Below are 23,630 nucleotides of genomic sequence, written 5' to 3' on the forward strand. Positions count from 1 at the left end.
ACGCAAAAAATACGTGTCAGGGTCTGCAATAGAAAAACAACCGACCCTGTGAAACCACAGAGGAGATTACCCAATAATGCTTTTTGTGTCTAGATAATGCAAATTCCTTTGTCCAGCTCTGCAAACACACCCCAAGAACCTTATCTTACCTGGCAGTGAGCCTTGTTGTGGGATGCTGTGTAAGGGAACATCTCAAGAGAAGGACATGGTCCTTGTGGGTCCAGCAGGATTATTTGCACTGTCACCCCTGGAGTCAGTGTGCCAAAGTGGACACAGAGGCTGTGGCTTAGATTGTTGGCATGCTTAGAAAATCAAAGCTTCATTCCTTGAAGTCTTGCCTAAAACAAGCTTTAATACTGGGAGGAGGGTCCCAAAACTGCTCTGACAAATAGTATTGTGTTGCGGGGGTGTGCACAGGACTTCCTCACATAGGAGAAGAGCTTATACATTTGGAACAATTTTCTGAAATTTTCCCTCCAAAAGCTTAGCCCTTCTCCAGTTCACTGTACCTTTAAGCCACCCATGTGGTAGGGGTGTATGTGAACATTCAAAAATGAGAGCGGGGAGAAGCTGGACTTTGTTGTGATTTCTTCACAGCAGACTTTATTGCTGTTGTGTGTGTGTGTGTGTGTGTGTATGTGAATACATTCCAGAAAAGGGCTTGGCACTCCTCTTTAAGTCTCCATTAGCCCTGGTCTAGTCATCAATCAGAATCCAGAGGCCTGCAAAGGCAAAGTGGGGGAGGGGAGCAAACTTTTCTCAAACATGCCTTGTTTATAGAGAAAAGGGCTCTATCTCTGGGTCTGCAAATCTCCCCTTGAATTCCTAAGGTCCAGCAACCTGTCCCTCCCCCTCCTTGCAAAAGTCTGACTTGCCTTTCAGGAGTGTCAATACTCACTAAGGACAAGTTGCCAGACTGGGAGGAAGCAAGTCCCTTATCAACTTCACATACTTTCTTCAGGTTTTCATCTTTTTGTGTGTGGCTGTGTTGCTAAGAAATGGTAGCAATGAGTAGGTGCACAGCTCTCAGGATTCACAGGGCCCTTCTGGCACAGGGGATTAAGACAAGAGCTGATTATACATAAGAGAAAGCCATCAAGATACGGGATGTCCTTGGCACTCTTCTGCAGAGACTTGTAACCTCAGACTAAGGTGCCAGTGCCCTCCAAGCCACTCTGGACCAAGGCCTGTCATAAGGCTGAAACAGAACCAAGCCTTGAAGGGCTCTTGCTTCGGGGAGGACATAGTTAGTGAAGATGTCCTGTGAAAGGGCAGAGCTGACAGCCTCCCCACCACCCTTGTTTCCTTCATTCTCTGAGATGCTCTTTCTTGAACTGCTCATCTTATCCCTTTCGCCTCTCTCAGTAAGGACATGAACAAACCTATTCCTAAACATAAATGCGGCATCATTCTGCAACCTGTCTGACTCCCAGAAATATAACTATCTTTCCTGTGAGTGTGAAAGCAACCATGTATCCTTCCGTTAAGAGAACTGAAAAGTTCCTGGATGCCACCCTCTGCTTCGAGTCACAGGATTGGACTTGTAACCTCAGTCAAATTCTCCTGAGTTACTCGCCCCCTTTGCCTCAGTTAACCCAACCTAGTCAACAGCTAGCAATACTTGCTGCACACCTTCCTCCAGGATAGTATGAAAATTATCTTTGCAACATACTGTATCACCTTAGAGAACATTGGCTGAGTAGATGCAAAGCATCATCATTAACATTAATTTAACCTTGCTGTAAGACTTTGGGCAAGCCACTTAAATTTCTGGGTCTCAATTTAAAATTCTGTAAAATGGGAAAATGTATTGTAAAAACAGAGAGCCACTGTGAAGCTTAACTAATTAGTGTTTGCAAAGCACTTTGAGAGACTTAGATGAAAGGCATTTGGATGATCATTATCATAGTAAATATTATTATTGACTGTTTATTGTGCCCTGCGTGCATGAAACATTCTACAAAACACAGAAGCAGTGATAACCTTTGCAGGAGAGTGTAACAGGTATTATTATTAAACTTGAGTCTATGATGAGTCCAGGCTAGGATAATACTAAGTATAAAGTTAGCCCCTAAGAGGGCATAAATAACCTGTTGTCACAGGATACCATTTGGTAAAATACCTCTTTCAAAAGACTCACCAATGAACTGGCACTCTGAAAAAAAGTCATTTAACATTTTATGCATAAGCTTTTTAAACCCAAAGTCTGTTCTGCTCACCTAGGCTCATCTGAAAAACAAGCTCATCAGGATCTTTTTGTTGGCTCAAAGAGTTCTGATGCATCCTGTGCCAGCCAGAATGCTAGGGTGGAACCAATAGAGTCACACCTCATGGTGCCAGCCAAAGAGAGAGAAAAAATTGGCCCATTGTGCCTACATGTCTAAATCCCTTCCAAGCTGATTGTGTAAAAAGAAAACTTGAGAAATGGCTGCAGGTTTTTACAGCATGCAATTATTTCAAACCAACAAGTAAGATCAACAGGCAGTGGAGGACCCTCATAGGGCTAATCCCACCAGTTCTTATTCCTCTCCATAAGACAGTCGAGCCAGAAGAACTTTGCAAACCTTCGAAAGGATTATGAGATCCTGAATAGCTGATCGCTTTTCCTCCTCACTCTGTTATACTTTAATAACACTTCCGAATTAGGACAGGCAGTAAAGCAGCGAAGTTAAGAATTCACAGGCTTAGGTTTGAGAAATGTCAAAATTCAAATTCTGATTCTTCCCCTCCATAGTTGTATGCTTTAGGTGTGTCACTTATGCTTCTGGGCCTCCAATTCTCTGTCTGTAAATTGAAGATAATAGTAGTACCTACCTCAGAGGGTTGTTTGAAAAAGAAATGAGATGATTCACGTCCATTAGCTCTTAGTGCATCCATTTGCTCATATTAAGTGTTCAATAAATGTTAGCTGTGATTGAGATGGAAGTTACTCAACACTCTCTACTCTGCGTTACAGTCTTTCTTTCACCTTTTATTAATCAAGCACCACCCAAGATGATCCTTGGCACTCTGATTTCTGGCTTGTTTTATTTACCCCCGCATGATCTGTGGCCATATTTCAGATAAGCGATTCTGCCCAGAATGCCCTGACTTTGCAGCATTACTTCCAGAACCCTTTAGGTGCTATGAGTGGATTCTAGGAGAAAACTCCCTAACTCACTCACTTCCTCAAATAACCAGTTCAGGGGAAAACCATACAGAGGGCAAGACTAAAGCCTTTCCTCACATCACCAATTCTTCATTAACTTTCTGTCTTTTCTTTTCCTCTGCCTCTCACTTTATTTCCCAACACAAATGTTACCACCCTGGGTCTTGCAGGGCTGGACATTCTCCCTAATTGTTAAGAATCATGCCAATCACACACATTCCTGTCTTACTCACCCCATATCAGCAAGAACACACCTGCCACCACCAGCACACAGACCAGGTGGCTTTGTCCTAGAAACTTTTTCAGCTGGTGTTGCAAGCAACTGGGGAGAGAAAATGAGGTCAGAAAGCACTTCAGCAAATTGAGTCTGGGTAGACACCAGAAGGTGGGCAAACCCTGTTTCTGGGTGGCAAATGAGTTCAGAGATAAAGCTGTAATGCAGAGTAGTTTTTTGCTAAATTTGCAAGGGGATTAAAATCATCCCAGCCCCTGAAAACAGCAGGCAGGTACCACCTGGGACAGCAAAGACCATATGCGGCAGGTGGAAGAAGACAGATAGGTAGAGGCTGAGGTGAAAAGTCAGAAGACCCAGATGAATCTCCAGCTTCACACACATATGCAAACGTTTTTAAAAACCATATGGCCCCAATTGGCACTGCCAGTCTCTCAATGCACCACTTTCCTATTACAATCCCCTCCCTTTTATTGCTAACTATAAATATTAAGTAGGAAATTATGGTCAAATGAAGATTAATTTGCGATGGGGTTCAATCATCTGTTAGCTGTGAGGCCTTAAGCAAGTCACTTAACTCTGATCCTCAGTTTCCATATTTGTAAAATGAAGATAATAATTAGATATATATACATATATATAAAGGCTATTTTGAAGTTAAAAGGAGATAATGTACATAAAGAACTTAGTGCAAGTGCCCAGTACATAATAGGCACTAATAAATGTTATCAACAGAAAATAACACAAGATTAATGAGTCGCCAGCCCAACGGCACATGCCTGTAATCCCAGTGGCTCTGGAGGCTGGGGAAGGAGGATTGCAAGTTCAAAGCCAGCCTCAGCAACGGTGAGGCGCTAAGCAACTCAGTGAGACTCTATCTCTAAATAAAATACTAAAAAAAAAGGGCTGGAGATGTGGCTCAGTGGTTGAATGCCCCTGAGTTCAATGCCCGGTACCCCCCCCCCAAAAAAAAATAGTAATGAGAGGAGAAAGTCTGCTGCCATTGGTATTTTTGCTGCCTGCACGCACGCGCACGCACACATTCACACGCATGGATTCAGGGGTCCCCATTAAAAAATTAAATACAACAGTGGTTGTCCAGGGTTATGTGTTGGCGGAGGATCTGTTCCCAACAGCAGCATGAGGGAATTCTATGGGTGATGAAACTGTTCTGCATCCTAACTATGGTCTAGGTAAATGAATCTGTATATGTATTAAGAGTCATAGTAAGATACATCAAAAAATTTTTTCTATGATAACTTGAAAAATAATATTAAGAAAAGGGAAAAAAAAAAACTTGTACATTTCTTCTAGTCCCTGCCTAATTTTCACCTGGCCTCCTCTGATTTCTTTTCATCTCCATGTTCATTGGGCCATTGCAGTTTCTGGGAAGGAAGTTGCCATCATTTAGATGATTAGGGTAATTCTTGCAGGAGGGCTCCTCCCTGTTTTAGTAAGCCAAATATTCTATTACCTGCTTCAGTTTTCTCATTGGTTAAAGGTGTCTGGCCAAACACGACAGCTCACTCCCTGTGGAACGGCCTAGGTACTGAGGCAGATGGGTGGGGCACAAGGTTTTCCTTACTCAACCTCAATTATCCGCCACGTGCACTGGAGGCATGTCACCTAAGAGATTAGCCAGTGCATGATTCTGTGTTGTTTTCCTTTCCTCTTAGGAAAGGTTGCCTGCCCACATGTCCCTTCATACTAGAAAGAGATTTTGGAGAGAGGGAAAGTGAGTGCTCAGCCCATGACTCCTGAAGAGCATCCTCATGGACCCATTCCAGGTGCCCTCACCTTGACTTTGGTTACACAGCTCAAGTACAACTCTATTCAATTGCTTATCTCTTTCTTTCCCATTCTTTTTATTAATGCTTATACCTCAGACCAGCCTTTCATAATGTGCATTCTATAAATCCTGAGTGGATGTTTCACAAAGTTCCAGAGTCAAATAAACCAGAAATTAAAAGAAAGCTAAATATTTGTTTTTCAAAATGTTTCAGGACTATTGCTACAGGACTTTTTTTTTTTAACGTTCAGCATGCTCTCTCTCTCCAATGCATTGGAAATCTCTAAGTGGGAGATGAAGAAAAAAATTTCTTAAACTTCAATGATGTTGGCATCCCTCTCTCCTCCCTTTTGTCAGTACTTTAGTAATTGTCCATGGAACAAAATTTGGGAAATGCTGTCTCAGACTTCATATGCTCAGTGATAATGCAAAAGATATTTTTAGACAACTCTTAAACTCACTATCACCATCTTCTGCCATGTTTATTTAGTTCCTACCAGTTTCTAGCTATAGCTTCTACAAGAATCTACACAGCAAAGGTAAGATATCACCTTCCCTGGGGCTGACTGTCCAACCCAGACTGGTTGATAAACCAGCTAGTCAGTCAGTACCAGAAGTACTGATAGTGATTGTAAGATATTATCTATTATAAGTTGTATCATCTGTTTAGTATAGTTCTTAGGGGGAAAGGAAACACTACCAAGTTAGATACCCACTGTGAGATACATCCAATCTTAGAAGTATTGAGATGTGAAAAAACAATTATGTCTTACTTATAAAAAGGCTACACATATTGCCTCATTCCCTGCATATAACATTCTAGAAAAGGCAAAACTAGAAAACTACAGTGACAGGTGGATAATGGACATGGTTTTTGTGGTAGCAAGTAGATTTGTCATAATTCATCAAACCATACACTTAAAATGGGTGCATTTTGTATATAAAATTATAACTTAACAAATTCAATTAAGATAAAGAAGTCTTAGATTCCAGAAATTATGATATGTGAGAGTGTTAGGTAGTGAGGTGGCTCAGTTTGAGGGAAATGAAGCTTGGTCAGTAAAAATTTTTTTAAAAAATATATGTTGTAAGGGTTGGGAGGGATGTGGCGAAGGGATTGAAGGGCAGGGTCTATTCTGGACATGTGGGTGCTAGGTGAGACAGGGCAGAGCAGGGTATGCTGAATTAGAATGGAAGTTAGAGACGATTGAGAAAGAAACAGATGGAGAAGAGACAGGGTGACTGGATATCTGCCTTCTTATCAGGGTGACTAGATAACATGAGGAAGATACATGCCAGTCACTCTCTGTTACAAAGTTTCTCCAACCGCCATCAGGCCAAACTGGTTATATGACATCTTGTAGCCTATCAGCTGTATCTACAGCAACTTGGTGGATTAAGTGCAGCCAAATGAGGTATCTCTGCTCCAAGTGTGTGACTGAGCTTCCCAGGTAACAGAAGAGAAGCCTCCATGTTATTGGCAGGCAGAGCCATTCTCTTCTGTTGAAGTGGTCAGGTTGCCCCATAACCTAGGGTATATGCCAGAGCATCCAAAGGAAGAGGCAGACACAGGCAAGGAAAGTCAAGGCAGGCCCTTCCCCACCAGCAGCTTCCTGCATTTGGGGGTCTACATTAGCCCCCAGTGTCACAGTGCTCCAGAACACTGCTCAGAAGGGAGAGTTCTCAACAAATTGTCCCTCAATGCCTGCTGTGTGGCAGGAATGGTCTAGAAAGCTCATATCAGGGATGTTCCTGGTCTCAGTGATTGTAAGATATTGTAAGACTTCAGGATTCAAAAAGTAGCCGAGTTCATTTTAGATCTCTGTGGTTTCTTCCGTCTTTTTCCAGGCACCAATTTATCTTTTATCTTTCAAAACTGTGCTCAGAGCACCTAGCCCATATTAGGAATCCCAAAACATGTCCTAAATGGAAGAGTAAATAAATAAATACATCCAAGACTGTGATAGACTTTATGGAATCATGGAATAGCTCCTCGCGGGTGCAGAAATGAGACCTTCATCAATCAAGCCATTACAGAGCTATGTGGGCAATGAGCAGCACAGTTCATTAGGCAGAGAGTGTGTGGAAACTGAAATACTTTTGATGTGAATCACCTCATTAACTACCTTTTGGGGTGACAAACGTCACTCTCTGGAAAACACAGTGGGTCAGGTTCAAAAATCACTGAGTTCATGAATTGCTAACAGAATATAGGAAATACCATTCTGTATATGGCTGAACTCCTGCATCATACACCACAAATTCCATGTGCTGCCTTGATCTTGAGAGGAACATCTTGTCATGAGTTAATTGACAGCTAGTCACAGGGAAACCTAAAAATCTAAAAGAATTTGTCACTGAGTTATGAGCTGAACTGATCTGGCTCCTCCTTCGAGGGGAAGGCAGCATTTTAGGTAGGTACACAATATCTGTTCTTCTCATGCTGCCAAGACTTTATCATTTATTCAGCAATTAAATTTTTATTGTGGTAAAATTACCCAGTATAAAATCTACCATTTTATCCTTTTCTAAGTTATAGTTTAGTGGCATTAAATATATTCACCTGGTTGTGCAACCATCATCCTATCTACCTGCAGAACTTTTTCATCTTTCCAAATTCAAATTCTCAACCAATACTTCTCCATTCTCCTCAGCACCTGGTATATATACTCTTTCTGAATAAGTGGATTAGGTGCTTTAGTATCACTTTAAAATATGTATTCCAATTTTCTGCTTCTTTTGATTAGACTTCCAATGAGATAAGTAAGCAAGATAACATTATGATTCAGAAGAAAGGCTCAGTATGTATGTGTGTTGGCTGTATACTTCTGGGTAACTTACCTAGTGATGCTGAGTGTCATTGATATAAAATGGAAATAGTGTCAAATATGGTGGCACATGCCATAATCCCAGCTACTCAGGAATCTGAGGCAGGAGGAATGCAAGTTCAAGGTCAGTCTGGGAAAGTTAGCTAGACTCTGTCTCAAAATAAAGGGCTGGGGATATAACTCAGTGTAGGTGCCTGCCTAGCATGTGCAAGGCCCTGGGTTCAGTCCTCAGTGTCCCCCCCCCCCTCTCTCACACACACACACACACACACAGGAAATAGTAAGGCTCACACAGGATTATTGGGAGGATTTAATGAAATGATATCTCTAAAGTGTTTAGCACAAGGCCTGGCACCAAATTAGCTCCTAGTAAGGTTAACTATCAGCTTATACTCATCCAGGTAGATTTGTCTTTTAAAGTACTATCACACTTACCACATTTGGCTGCTATGTCTCTGTGCTGTAGGCATGGATATAATGATAATCATGGCATTATTTGAAGCATAAATTAATTCTCATAGGAATTATCTTGCACAAGGCCTGCTACATAAGCTCAGTGATGATAAATGTAGGCATGATTTTTAGTATTTTCCCAAGTCTCATTCATTCAAAAGATATGTACAGGATGCCTTTGATGAATAAAACCTTTTGCTCATGCTCCAGTAGAAAATAAAAGTAAGTGAAACACGATCCTTGTTCTCAAAAATCTCATTGCTTTTTGAGAAAGATAGCCATGTAAACTAATCATCATGATGCAATTAATAAATTTTAAAAATATTTACAGTGTGTTAAGACAGTACAGCAGAAGGACTGGTCCACTCTATCAATAGAGCAGATATTCAGAAGGACTTATTGTATGTAATTTACTGGGCTAACTACTTCTACCTATAGACTCATTTAACTCTAGGTGCACAGCACTGTGATGAGTGCCACTGGTATCTCTACAGGTCAGAGGTGTATTCTCAATCAGTGTCAATATTGATAAAATAGGAGAATACGATTACAGATCAAATTTTAGCTGTCCTGTATTTGTGGGAGCAGTCAGTGAGGTTATTGAGGTTGCATTTAAAAAAAAATACACATGGTCTGCTTCCTAATCATCTAGGCATTAATAGAAACCCATGATGCTGAGGACTGCAAACCTACAAATACACTGAGAGACATGCACATTGAGTGATGAGGCCAGGCTTTGGAAAATGTGCCTTTGGGGTGCCATTCATATGCACAGTATGCAAGGTCAAAAGACAGAGGTGGGAGAACTTGGATCATTTGTTGATACCCTTACCTGAAAGGCTAATAGGAAAACTTCAATCTGCAGACAGGGGAAATAAAGCAAATAATGCCGGGGTACTTGAAACAGGCCACCTGAGCTGAGGGCATTAGCCAAACTGCCAGTGTTAGAGAAGGTAAAAATAGATCATCTCCCTGATCAGGAAACTGCTCCAGGTAGCTGACAGCAACCCATTCCCAAGTCTTGGGGTGGCCTCCATTCCTCTGGAAGTCAGTCATCATCATATCCCAGATCAGCCTTAGATTTCTCCTCGGGTTCCCAGGAGCCTGGTGCTACCTTCCAGTCTCTGCAGTACGTTGTCAGGCCGCACAGTACCGTCTGTTCCTGTCTCTTCCTCCTGGAATATACGCTCCATGAATACGGAGCAGTCCTGTCCTCTCTACTTAGTACAGTGCCTGAAATGCAACTAGCACCAAGTATTTAATTATCGAGTGTCTAATGTTTGCCGTATTGCAAGAAACTGCATCTAGTTCACCAACCTCAAGGCTGAAGAGTCCTCGTGTCTTCCCCTGAGGCCAGAGGAAAAGAGGTGTGCGGGCCATTTCGTCCCCAGGATCCTGTCTTGCGGATAAGGGTGTTTTTTGACTTAAGGCCCGGTGTGTTAGGAGTGGCATGCTGGTGCTTGCAGGGGATTCAGAAGTAATTGGGAGGTGAAAAAAGAAGTCAAACCAGAATGGAGCCAGACTGCAAGGAGAACTCCGACCAGCTGGCAGGCCGAAGGCGCCTGTGAGCAGGCCGCCCTGGGTTTTGCAGAATTAAGAATGATATCGCCGCACACATAAAAGTATTTTAATTGGTTGCCAAGGCAATGCGAAAGAATCACTGAGCACAGAGCAGGAATAGAACTCTGCAGGGCTGTGTTCATGAAGGGTGTTTATCTAACAAGCTGCCTGTGTATGAGAAAGGCAAGGTGACAGTAAATCTTATTTGGAACTTTTGCTTAATAAACAGGAATGACAGAGAAATGGAAGGGCAAAGGAGAAAACTTCCTTTCCCCACTTTGGAGAAGCAAAAGAGGTAAATCCAGATTCCAAATATCTCTGTGGAGTTGAAAATTCCCATGAATGAAAGAAATCCAAGTGGATTGGCTACATGCTTAAAGGAAGGAAGGATAAGATGAGAGAGAAATATAAGGGGACAGCAGTGTTCTCTTCCACTTGAGAGATTATAAAAAGGAAGCTATCTTTTAACAGAAAAAAAAAGAATTTTTTTTTCCTAATCTCTTACTTCCCTTTGCATTAGGAAGAAAAAAAATGTACAACTAACACATTTCTTTTTATTGCCTTGTTTTTGTTTCCCGGAGCCTTTAAAAGATGAACATTTTTTCACAACCATTAAACTTTGTGGTTAAGATATGTCCTGGCTTCCCTGCGGTCCTCCATTCTGGTTACTCTCCCAAGATCTGAAGAATCCAGCAAACCTAGTCCAATGGAGTGCTTATTCTGATACTTGGGCGAGGAGGGAGGAACCAGGAAAAGAAGGAAGCCAGAAAGGAGGTGGATGTAGTTGTTAATCATCACCTGAATAACTACTACTATCACGTAGCACATACCCTGTGCCAGGCACTGTGAAAAATAAACATGTTTTCCTTTAATCCTCCCAACGATCCTTGGAGGTCTGTGGTACTTTCCCATTTTGCAGATGAGAAAACTGCTCAGAAGAGGCAGAGCCAGGACTTGAACCAGAGCTGTCTGAATCCAAGGACTGGGATCTGACCAGATCAGTCCAGGTGATCACAAGCAGTGTGGTGTTTTCCTGGAACTCTGTGGAGCCCTGTGCTGTCTGCCGTTGCTGGTTGGTTCCTGTTGGTACCCACATTGCCATTCTAATGTCGTTGATAAGCTTCAGAGCAAGATTTCATCTCAACAAATCCAGCTCCGTGTTAATGATATCTATGTCTTAATTAGGTATAGCTTGGTCAGAATGCCAAGTATTTAAGATGTAAAAATTTATACAGAGGAAGACAAGAAAGGGGGAAACTGAGTAAAAGGGTCAAGAAGGGGAAAGACAGAAAAGGTACACGAAAGATCTAGACTTAGGAATAAAAACCAGAGAGGAAGGAAGGAGAACAGAGAAGGAAGCCAATCAGAAAAAAAAAATGTGCAAGGAAGGGATATTTGGGGGAGATATTTTATAGGAGCTATGACAAGCTCTCGTCCAGAAATGGTCTGCTTTTCCTGAGATATAAACAGAACAAAATATTTATGTTCCATTCCTATGGAAACCTGTCATCTGGATAGGCAAAATGGTTCATTTTAGGTGTGGAAGAGTCTGAAATCCTGTCTAACTGAAAACTAACATTGTGACATGAAGTGTATCTTAGTGCTTAATAAATCTTAGCAATTACTACAGTTACAGGAAAAAAGTCTCAAATTCTCTGAGTCTCAAGTTTCCATCCCAAATGTAAAATTTGTCCTCTTCATGTTTGATGGAATGTGCAGAGGATACCGAAGTATTTGCATTTATGTTTTTAAGATAAAAAAATGTAAATTTAACGGTTATCAGAAAAATTATTCCTACTTTTGAGCCATTACAATTTTCAAGGGCTGCAAAAACCAATCCACAGAGGAACACCTTCTTACAGATAAGAAAGCTGAGGTTCAGGAGAAGTGGGTAGCTTGGCCAGAGCTACCCACGTGAACCGGGGCCAAGCCTATGTTCTTGACCACCACATTATGTAGATTCATCTTGCAACACATTTTCTCTTTGCAAAGAATATGCATAGCCCAGATCTTTTTTACTTACTGTGGCATTAAGTAAAAAATGTGTGAATTTCTCTTAAGTCATGTAAATAGTTTAAATCTCGGCACTCCAAAACTGCATGGAACCAATCACACATGCAGGTATTGTGTGAGTCTTCCAGTTCCTTCATATTTTAGAATATTATATCTGAAAGAGATTTTGAATGTCCTTGAAGTGAGCCGATGCCTGCCCAAGACCTGAATCCTCTCTTGGACTTCCCAGAGGGAGACCTATACAGCAGTGCATTTATATCTCCAGGATCTGGCCACACTCTCTTCCCTCTAATATTGAATAGAAATATTAGAACACTCTTCCTGGCACTGAGCCACACAAAACACATCTGCCCCCTCTTTAATGGGAATTTACAACTTGTTAAAAGCAAGTCAAGAGGCTACATCTATTTTAGTATCTTAGTTAATCTTGTTTTCTCTATGCTGAAGTACTTCACTAGGTTCACTAAATGAGCTAATTTTAAGACTACTTAACTCAAGGAGCAAGATTGTGGAATAGTTAAAAGTAGGAACTCTAAAGTCAGAATTAGTGGTTTCAGATCCTTTGTTAGCCATATACCTTTGGGTAAGTCAGTTAATCTCCCTGACCCTCAATAACATATAACCTACCACATACATTGGTTCTGAGGACTAATTGACCTACTCCAGGACTGACCCATAAGTGCATTATCATGTGTTAATGTTTTGTTATTATTTAGTAGTATCATTGCCAGTCTCTGCATAGGTATCCATCTTTCCCATTCAGAGCACCTATCCAAGGCCCAGTTGCTTTCTTTTTAGACCACTCACAAATAAGCCTAATAGGATCTTGTCCCTTAAAACTGAAGTATCTCCATGCTGGGATTTCAGGTCTCTTCAGAAAAAATTTTCATACTCCTAAGAGAATCTCTCTTGGGACCCTTTCCCTGTAAAGAGCCTCTAGCATAAGAAACTTGCTAAAAACAACAATGTTACTCTTGGAAGGATTATAGGGAAAAATATCTTTTCTTCTTTATGTTCTAGAGAGTACACTTTACATTCTGTTTGTGCATGCAGGCTACCAGGATAAACTAAAGTCAGTGAAAGGAAGAAATTCTGCATTTTAAGGAAAAGAACCACTGCCATTCACTCATTACACAAATTTTTTTATTAAGTGCTCACTAGGTACTAGACACCAGGATACAACCATAAACAAGGTAGATACATAATGTACACTGTATTGGGATAAATAAAAAGAACAAAAACATCCGTGGTCTTAGTTCCCCCAGAAGCAGACCCTGAGAAGAGAATTGAACACACATAGATAATTTGTGGACACTGGCAGGGCAGTGGGAACAACATATAGGGAAGAGAGGGTGGTCAATAAAGATGTCTTCTGAAGCCAGCTACCACAGCGGGAACTGAAACTGTGGTTAAGTGTCTGTTGAATAAACTATACACAAAAGTATAAAATGGAGAGCAAAGAGAAGATCTCCGATCAGGGTAGTCAAAGAAAGTCTCTCTTAGGGAAGCATTTATGCTGATACCTGAAGGATGAGCCGAAGTAGCCCTGAGAAGAAGAGAGAATTGAGTTCCAGCAAGGGAGAACATCTTGAGCCTCTTTCCTGAGGGTGGTTTCCAGAGAGTTCCAGTTCCAGAAACTAGGGGAAGACCCATATGGCTGAGGGATTATCAGCAGTGAGGTTAATAGCTGCAGAGGTGGGACCAAGAAGCCATGGTAACAAGATGGGATTAGATCCTAGAGGCAACAAGAAAGATTTAACCATGGAGTGACCTCACCTGATTTTCAGTCCAAAATATCGCTTTGGCTCCTGAAAATGAATTTGGGGAGACCAAGAATAGAAGTAGAAGATGAATTCTGGTCTTCTGGATGAGTTGGCCTGGACTAAGATAGCAGCAGTGACGGAGAGGAGTTGACGGATTTACCAGTAAATTTGGAAACAGAAACAGCAGAACTCCCTGCAAACTGAACTCTTTACATATCATTAACCTTATTGAAAACTCAACATGTTAAGCAATTCCATTTAACTCTCAAAGCCTCTTTATGAGGCACGTACTCTTATCTTCATCCCCATTTTACAGGTAAGAAGACTGGGACTCAGAAAGATCAACTTGCTGTGGGTCACATGGAGAGAGCAAGAGAAGCTGGATTTGGACAAAGCTGATGTTCAAAGGCACCATACTGTAGTGTTAAAATTAAGCAAGGTGGGAATCCACCTAGCGTCTCCCTCTCTGTGCACTTCACCATTCACTTCAGTACTGTTCCTCTATAGAATGTCATCAGGCAGAGGGGAAACCACAGGCATTAAAACTGAAAGTCTGTGTTTGAATTCAGCTTTCACTTACTGGCTGTCACTGGAGCTCTCAGAGCCTCAATTTCCTCCTTACTAAATCATATCATCTACTTACCATGAAGTGGAACCCTGTAAGCCTGAATCACTAGGATAGTCCAGTTGACCCAGCCCACCTCTCTGGCTACCTCCAGCTGGGAGCAGAATTCAAGTGAAGTCAGGCTTACAACCTAGGGGACTTTGTGCAGGAGACCTGACTCGGGAGATCTAGGTACAAGTTTCTCTCCAGTGAGAACTCATCGCAGCAAATTCTTCCCATGACTCTGCCTGAGGCCTGGCAGAATCTGGGCTGGGTACTACATCAAAGGAAGTCCTAAATCAAACTCATTGCAAACTTTTTTTTTAAATGCCACCTGATAAGGAATCATAAAACACAGGTGCTGAGAGCTGAAAAGCATCATAAAAAAGAATTTTTTAAAAACCATCTGGTCCAATGTCTTATTGTACAAATGTGCAATATAAGGCTTAATAAGAAGAATGGACTTGCCAAGGTCATACAGTTTGCCAATGAACATAAGCAAGGACCAAACTCCAGGTTTCCAGACTCTCAGCCCAAGCATTTTGTATTATACCAAGCTTCCCTGCTTCTTGCCGGAGCCAATGTAATTAGTTTGCCAGGCTTGGGTCAGAGGACTCGGTCAGATTGCAGCCTAAAGAATCACATTTGAACATGAACATATCCAGATTATGTATAGTGTTTTGCAGCTGGCCCTGCTTAGGGCACTTTAGACTTCTGGTGCTCAGCTGCAATTTGGTGTGAAAAGCAAATAAACGTTTACATGCTCTTACAATTTATGCCAATTTTGAGCCTCAAAAGGCAGTTTCCCAGAACTCCAGGAAAAGGACAAAGGACAAGCTATACAAAAGGGCAGAATAAAACTAAAGCAGCAATGATAACATCTTTAAAACGAAATGCAAATGGTATGAAAAAGGTGAGCACAGAATTGTCAGCAAATGCCTCTATACTTCCTGGGTATTAGTATCTTCAAACAATTCTTATGCCATCTTTTGCCCAATCTGACCAACCATTTTGGTTTTGTTCTCTAACATTTTCAATTGGTCCCAAAGAATATTTTTTAAAAGATTACTGTGTCAAAGGAGATGAACATTTTTGAGACTCCTGAAACATAATATTAATTTACCTTCATTTGTGTTTGCCAGAACTCTTGTAGTTACAAGTGACTGAAACCACCTCAATCTAGCTCAAACAACAATGAGAAATCTATTAGGTCACAGAGTGGAAAGTTCAGATTTAATGCCTATCTCGGGGTCTCTGAGGACTCAGAGAGTGCTGGCTTTCTTCTGCCCTGGCTCTTCCTTAGAGATTGGCCTCACTTTCTCCATTTGCAATTGTGTTCTCTATGACCTGCACTGAAGAAGGTGAATCCCCCAGGTTCTTAGCAAACAAAACCCAATGGTGGGGATGGAGGGTATTAGAGTATTAGGCAGTGAGAGCCCTTCTGGGAGAGCTGGAAAGCCTGACCAGAGGCCACCTTAACAGAAACAATGTTTCACAACACCAGCTTCCAAGTCCAACCCTGCTGGCCCTGCACACAGGTCTCCCTTGGCTCTCCCTGTATATACTGTTGTATTTGGAAGTCAATCCACTGTAGCCTCCACCATCTTCACACAGAGGAGTCTTCACCAGTCCCTTCTGTGGGTCACTAACTCCCAATTTGAAATTCAAGTCAAGTACATCTAATTGACAAAGCTTAGATCCCTGACTGAAAGCAACGCTGATAAAGGTGGCATTTTTCAACTTCTCAATCTTGAGGCAGGGTCTACCACCCACCAAAATGCATAGGGTGGGCGAGTTTGCCAAGACAGAAAGAGATTTCAGACCAAATTCAGATGCAGGGCATTCAAAGACTCATAAATAGATGCTACAAGAAACATGGCAACAGATAGTTCAGACGTACATAATTCCAGAAGAGAAGGAGAGTCTCTTTCAACATCACCTAGTTCAAAGCCTAGCATTTAGTTAACATCTGTTGGACTGAAATGATCCATAATCTTAACAAATAAAGTATGATTCTAAGTCCTAAGACTCCTTTGTGACTGACACTGACAAAATTAAGATGGAATTAAAAATTCCTATGTCCCTCGAGTTACCTTATGTCTAATATATTTTTCTCTGAACTTTTGTTTAAAGGTAGGCAGGCTGACCTACCTCACTTGTATTATTTTATTTCTGATTTCTTTTTGTGAGAGGAAAAGGGGGGATAAAATATTTCTGACAAATGGAAACCTGGCATTTTTACCAATGGAAGTATACTGAAAGATAAATGAGATTCCTACCTAGGAAGAATATTAACAGGATGTAAAATTGCTTTTAGCACTTAAAGACACATTAGCAGGGTCAAAACTGGGATCAAAATGAACCCAATAAGCAAGGCAGCTAGCACATACAATTCTCATTTTCATTGACAAACAAGCCAGGAATTTAAATGCAATTCCTCAAAAAGCTTTCACAGGTAGCGTGATATTTGAAACCAGCAAGCAACTGATGGAAATTTTTATACGGATGCTGAAATTAGCTTTGCTAACACATACTCCTACAGTGAACACCACCCAGCCTTGACTCTGGTAAAGTTGCCCAAGGAGATAAAATGAAGAGAGCAAATTGATAACATTCTTGAAGACAGTGGGATTTTTCAGGAGTCAATACATTCTTGTCTCCACCTCATTTATTTGCCTTGTGTCAGTTCTGAAAAGTGTGTAGTGGGGAGAAACCCTGAGGGTCATTTTTAGTTGTCACTTCCAGTAGTCTCCTTTACTTGGTAAAAGAAATTAGAATGTGGTGACTCCTTAGAATTTTCTCATTTCTCATAAAGGTGTGTTCTTCACCTTATCTGTAACTACCATGGCCTATTTCTGGTCCCCAGAGAGAGAAAGAACTGAGAGACAGAATTTCAGAGTGTGTGGAGTAACTATCAAAGGATTCTAGGTGCAGACAGGAAACTATTTCAGGATCCTTAGGAATGCAGGGTTTCACATACCTAAATTATAGGACATAATCATGATGACGAGTGTTTAAAAGAATTTTAATAACTTTGATCTAAAAAATAGAAGTGTAGGCAACCACTTGGCCATGTACTATAACCACACTGGGTTTATCATTTTAACTAAAGTGGTAGATTGGGGATATCAGTTCAGCAAGAAAGAAAAGTTGGCCATACCAGGTATTAATACTGGTTAGATCAACTTATCCAGGGAAATTTTCCCTGTGTCCAGAGTTTATCTGCTCTGACGTGAGGACATTTTCTGTTGTAATTTGAAAATTTTATTCTCAAACTAGCTTTAGCAAAAATAGGTGGGGGGGAGTAAAAGGGATGTGACTAGAGGATTGGTTGTTTGATGAGAATTTGAAGGATGGACCTTGGGTGCAGCAGGATCCATGGGTTCACTGTCTTGTGGATTCTCTTATCTCTCAGTGCTGCCTGCAGCTGCTTTTCCTCTTCATCAGGCAGGTTCTTTCTAGGAGCATGACACTGGCAGCCAAAACCCACATCATTATTTAAGCTCCTAATTTTAGAGAAATTAAGGTTTCATCCATGACAGCTCTACCAAGGAGACTCCAATTAGCTTACCTTGGCTCCTGCGTGATTCTCTGAGCCATCTGTTGCTCGGGCATAGGGAATGCTCTGATTGGTCGAGACTAGGTCACGTGGTCACCCAAGGGCTGGCGGCTGTCTGCCCACCAACACCAAACGGATTGAGCAGAATTGTTAAGGAATAAAGGAGAGATGGATCACAAAAGGAAGAGAGCCTGTGCAGACAAATCCGTAAGGATACGTCTGAGTCCTAAGCACGTTTTTTAGAATTATTGACATTTTATACATGTAAGTTAAAAACAAAAAGGAACAAAAACTCCAGATACTTCCCAGTGCCCTATTTCCATTAACCCTTCGACTTTTTGTCCAAACACTACACCAACCTACCAACCTGTCTATCAAAATCCTGCCCACAGTTTTTAAGGTTCTATTCAAATGCTGCCCTTTGGAAAACCTTCTCAGTTGGTCCCTGCCTGAGATTCCATCTCCCTCTCAAGTCCTGTAGCAAGATTCACCCAACATGTTCATCATCCTGCCTTCCTCTCATATATGTGCATGGTTCTGCCTTATTCTTCTCCCTCACCACCACCACCAGACTAAAAGATCGGGTAATTCTTAATGAGAGTAAGGGAGTAAGAGAAGGAGGAAGAAAAGGAACTGAGTCAACATCCCCCTTGGACTTGGTATTTCCTCTGTTGTATCACTTAGCCCCTCTGGGTTTTGTTTTGTTTTAGTTTGGTTTGGTTTTGGTTTCTCTTTCTGGACTCGGAGTTTCTAAGAGCAATTACTCTATATTATTAAAATACTTCCTTTTTATATAGCTTGCACCAAATAAATACTAGATCTACAGATGGTGTGCGAATTCATGATGTTTTAGAGTTGATTGTAGTTTGTGACATAAACTTTCCCTTTGTTCCTATGAGAGAGACTCCCAAATAATGAAGGAATTAAGATCAGCTGAGTTAGTGATCAAGTTATTTTTTTTATACCGGAAGGTATCCTGGCCATATTGAAAACAGGTGGAACGAAATACATTTAAACTATTGCACAAGAGAATTTGTTTTAATATAAACTACTGTCTGTCAGGTTTATTAGATACCCAAATCCTTCACACCATCATTTGTAACCAATTTCCAAGTACCCTGAAGGCACAGAGCTGGATTAAATGATCCTGAGTAACCTTTACCTCATTTCTTTGATTTCTTGGATTTCCTTTAGTTATTTGAGTTTGCATTTTTGTTCCTTTGGGGTTTTGTTTGTTTGTTTGCTGTGTCTCCATATCACCAGGAAGTCCATGAAATGCAGTTCTAATTAAGTTATATTTTCAGCAAAAATGAGAGGTGTGCAATTTATGGAGGCTTGCCCTTTGTCCATTTTGACTGTGGATCCTTAAGTCATCCACCATAGGACTCCCCTTTGTTCTCACAAAGCATGCTCAGTAGGAAAAAAAAAATTCTTGTATGTTCTCAGAATAATTAAAGGAAGCGGCCAACTCATTTTTTATGCTTTTGTTATTTTCAACTAGGCTGTTCAAAAAATAAAAACTAGAAGAAATGTATTTCAACCATCAATTGCAATCTTTTCAGTTTTCCTTCTAGAAATGCCCCAGCCCTGTTTTTATCAATGGAGTTTATCTTCAGGCTGTCTGATTCCATAGATAGACATCAAGGGAAGAGTGCTAAGTTCACTTGGTTATCTGGGTCTAATAGCCCCCCAATAAATGGTCAATTGACATGCTGTGTTATAAATCATCTTGAAACTGTTCTGAGCCATCATTATTTCACTGTCCAGAGCCATCATTGTTCTGGACTAGGGTGATTGCAGTTTCCTGTTGAACTAAGAGAAGAAAAGAAAGTGGAAGTTCAATCATAGTCATCTCAACAGTCATTGCCTTTTGCACACAGCACATGGGTTGGGCATTGTGCGTTTTCAAAGCTGAAAAGAACTAAGATAATTAGTGTTTCTACAAACTACTCTAAGTGTCATTCATCCTTTCAGTAAATATTTACTTATCAGCCACCATATGGCAGACAGACGAGGAGGTCATGTATATGAGGTAGAGAAAAATGTGAATGTGGTCTCTGTTCTCATGGGTGTGCAGTCTAATCAGAGAAATGTTAATTAGTAAAACATACAAATAAATGTATAATTTTAAGGTCTGATTAGAAATAAGAAGAAAAGCCCTGAAAGCTCTGGACTATTCCAAAAGGGATATTTAAGGAAGAAGGAATTAAAATGAGTGTCAATGTTCAAAAAAGGTACTTCCTGAGGGAGTGAAGGATAAGTAGCAATGAGCCAGCTAGAGTTGGGCAGGTGGATTGAGGCAGAGAGAGCAGTAGCATGTGCAGAATCTTGAGGAAGGAGGGCTGAACTGTTAGAGGATGTGACCTCAGGCCTTGGAAAGAAGGGGGAAAGGTCACAGGGGAAGGGTGAGGGAACAGGGACCCAGCAGATTTTGAAAACAATAGGAAGCCACTAAAAAGTTTCAAACCGGAACAATATGATCCAGTTTGCATTTTCTAATGATCATTCTGGCTGCCGTGATGAGAAGGAAGAGGCGAAGACCAGGGAAAGCAGGGAAACCTGGCAAAAAGGTGTTGGTGGCAGAGAAGTGATGAATTTCAGATCTATTTGGGGGACTCAAATTCCCTCAAGTGTGTAAGTGGAATCTTTAATACCTACATCCCAGGGCTGTAGGAACAAAAGAAAGGCATGTGTGTCGTGAGTTTAAAACAATGCTTGACACCCTATAAAAGCATTATTAATAATAAATGTTAGGTACTTTTTTATTCTTATTTTCAGACCAACAGGAATTGATCTGAATAAAAAACTCACTTTTTTGTGTATTGAGAACCCTCTAGACAGTGGTTCTAGCTCATGAGAACCAAAATATATATTCTATATCCGGCACTACACCAAATGCTGTGGAGGAACTCAAGGGAAAGATGAGCTATGGCTCTGACACTCAGAACAATCCAAAGTTTACAGATGGCAATGAAGAGAAGAGAAGATGAATACTCTTGGAACAAGTAGAAGTAATTACTTATAAATAGGGACTCAAAGTCCCCTAAAAAAAAAAGAAAAGAAAAAGAAAAAGAAAGAACTCTTTAGCTTTAATAATTTAGGTAAAAATCATCTAATTGGAACCAAAGACCTAATATGAGCTGAACTCTATTTAAGACTCATGTTTAGGGAACTGCTTCAAAACAATAGTTTGGTGTGAAGAAAAGGCTTCAAATGGTTAAATAAACTCTGAATAGATATTTGCCCATTAGTGTATCCTGCCTAAGTCAATCTCTGACCATTAGCTGAGCATTAAAAGCAATCTGTTAACTTTGTCAATGAAACAAAGATGTCTCAATTACAATAACAACAACAACAACAAAAGACAGAAATGCCAAAAAGGAATACTGTTTACCTAGTACCTGCTATGTCCTAGACGCCAGGGGAGAGAGATTATGCCTCAGTTTCATGGAAGAGGAAACTGAGGCTCAGTGAGTGTTTTAGCTTTTTTCACTACTGTGACACAAAAACCTGAACAAGAACAATTTTAGAAGAGGAAGTTTATTTGGGGGATGAAGGTTTTATAGGCCTCAATCCATAGACAGCAGGCTCCATTCCTCAGGATAGAAGACTGTGGCAGACGGAAGCAGCTCACATGATGATCAGTCAGCAGAAAGAGACTTTACAAGCCAGACAAATAGATACCCCAAAGGCAGCCCTCAATGACCCACCTCCTCCCCCATACCCTACCTGCCTTCAGTCACCACTCAGTTAATCCCATTAGGGGATTAATTCATAATCCAATCATTTCTTCTCTAAACCTTCTTGCATTGTCTCACACGTGAGCTTTTGGGGGACAACTCATATCCAGCCCATAACAGTGAGTTTTAGGTATGTCCATGTGGTTACAAAGATCATGAGTGGCAGAGTAGGGGATTTGGAACCCAGATTTGACCACTGTGTAGGACTGTCTCCATCTTCTCTAGCCAACAATGAGGACACTTAAGAGTTGAATTCATGGTGAATTATTTCTATAGGAAATATCTCAACCGCTTTCGGGACATCTATGAATTCCCAACATTGCGAAAAAAATGTATGGATGTTTGACCTGTGTGCAATTTCCTGGAAGAGTCCATACCTTCCTTCATCAAAACCCCAAGAGGACCCATGATACCAAAATGTTTAAAATTTGGCTTAATCTATCAAGATTTTTTAAGTATTCACTTATTGATTTATAATATCACTTGTAAAACACTAGCGAAGTGCTTATCAGTATTTGTGTACAGATGCTCAAACATTGCAGCATTGTTCATAAAAGAAAACATCTGAAACATTACAAAAATCCATCAATGGAGATGCAAAAATATATATTATACATACATATGTATATATCTATACAGAATATTATTGGTATTTTAAAAAATGAAGATAGCTAATAAATATGTCCACAGAGTACAACTAAATCGGAAGAAAGCAAGTGGCAGAACATACCTACATATTTTTGATAAAAAATTATGTCTATATGAGTTTGTATGTGTATGTGTGCTTTTATATGCATAGAAAAATCCAGAACATTATTCTTTTTTAATTTATTTTAGTTGTAAATGGACACAATACCTTTTTATTGATTTATTTTTATGTGGTGCTGAGGATCAAATCCAGTTCCTTGCATGTGCTAGGCAAGTGCTCTACCATTGAGCTACCCCAGCACTCAGAACATTATTCTTTAATAAAAATATAATATGAGCAACATATGTAATTTTAAGTTTTTAGTAGCTGCATTAAAAAGTAAAAAGAGAAAGTAATAGGGGAGAACGGAGGAGAAAAAAAGAAAGGTAATAGAGAAGGAGATTGAGTAAATTATGTTATTTGCATGTACAAATACAGCATAATGAATTCCACTATCATGTAAAATTATAATGCACCAATAATTTTTTTTTCAAAAAGGGCAAAAAAAACAGGTGAAGTTAATTTTAATAGTGCATTTTATTTAATCCAATATCAAATTATTACTTTAAAATATAACCAATATTTTAAAACTATTGAAATATTTTACATTGTTTTTTCATATTACTATAAAAAATGGTTAAAATCCAGGGGACTAGGACATGATTCAGTGATAAAGTGCTTAAATAGCACACATGAGGCCCTCAGATTGATTCCTACTACCACAAAAATAAAATAAAAATCCAGTGGTAATTTTTAATTTACAGTACATTATAATTCTAACTAGCCACAATTTAAGTGGTCAACAGTCCCAAGTTGCTACTGGCTACCATATTGGATAGTGTGGTCTAGAATCACACACATCAAACTCTGGGTACAGATAGTCTTGTCTAAGAAATGGGATTAGAAAATAAAACAAAAGATAAATTCATATTTTAATTTAAATGTTCTATAGCATCTATATTTTTTTATAGAGAACATTTTAGAGACTTGGAAACTGAGGCTCAGGAACATTAAATAGCTCATTTGCCCAGATTTCCACTTCCAGGAAGGGCCGGAGCTAGTATTTGATACAATCTGAACCCAAACTAATGCTCTTAACCACTATACTGTTTCTGCTTTCCTTCCCAGAATATTGAGTGGGCCCTATCTTATCCTACTAAACTGAAAAGACTATAAAATGCAATGTTCTTTCTGTTACCGGGTTACTGGAAATGACATGCATCCAGAGCTGTGAGAAAATTTTTAAAGAAGGA

General features: G+C 40.2%; 1 protein-coding gene across 1 annotated transcript in view; it reads left to right on the forward strand.

Moving 5' to 3' along the window:
* Sh3rf2 (SH3 domain containing ring finger 2) overlaps nucleotides 1-23,630 on the forward strand; it is a 136,998-nt gene that overhangs the window by 2,530 nt on the left and 110,838 nt on the right. The window lies entirely within an intron of this gene.

The sequence above is a fragment of the Marmota marmota genome, unplaced genomic scaffold (genome assembly GCF_001458135.2).
Source record: "Marmota marmota marmota unplaced genomic scaffold, marMar, whole genome shotgun sequence".
NCBI classification, from domain to species: domain Eukaryota; kingdom Metazoa; phylum Chordata; class Mammalia; order Rodentia; family Sciuridae; genus Marmota; species Marmota marmota.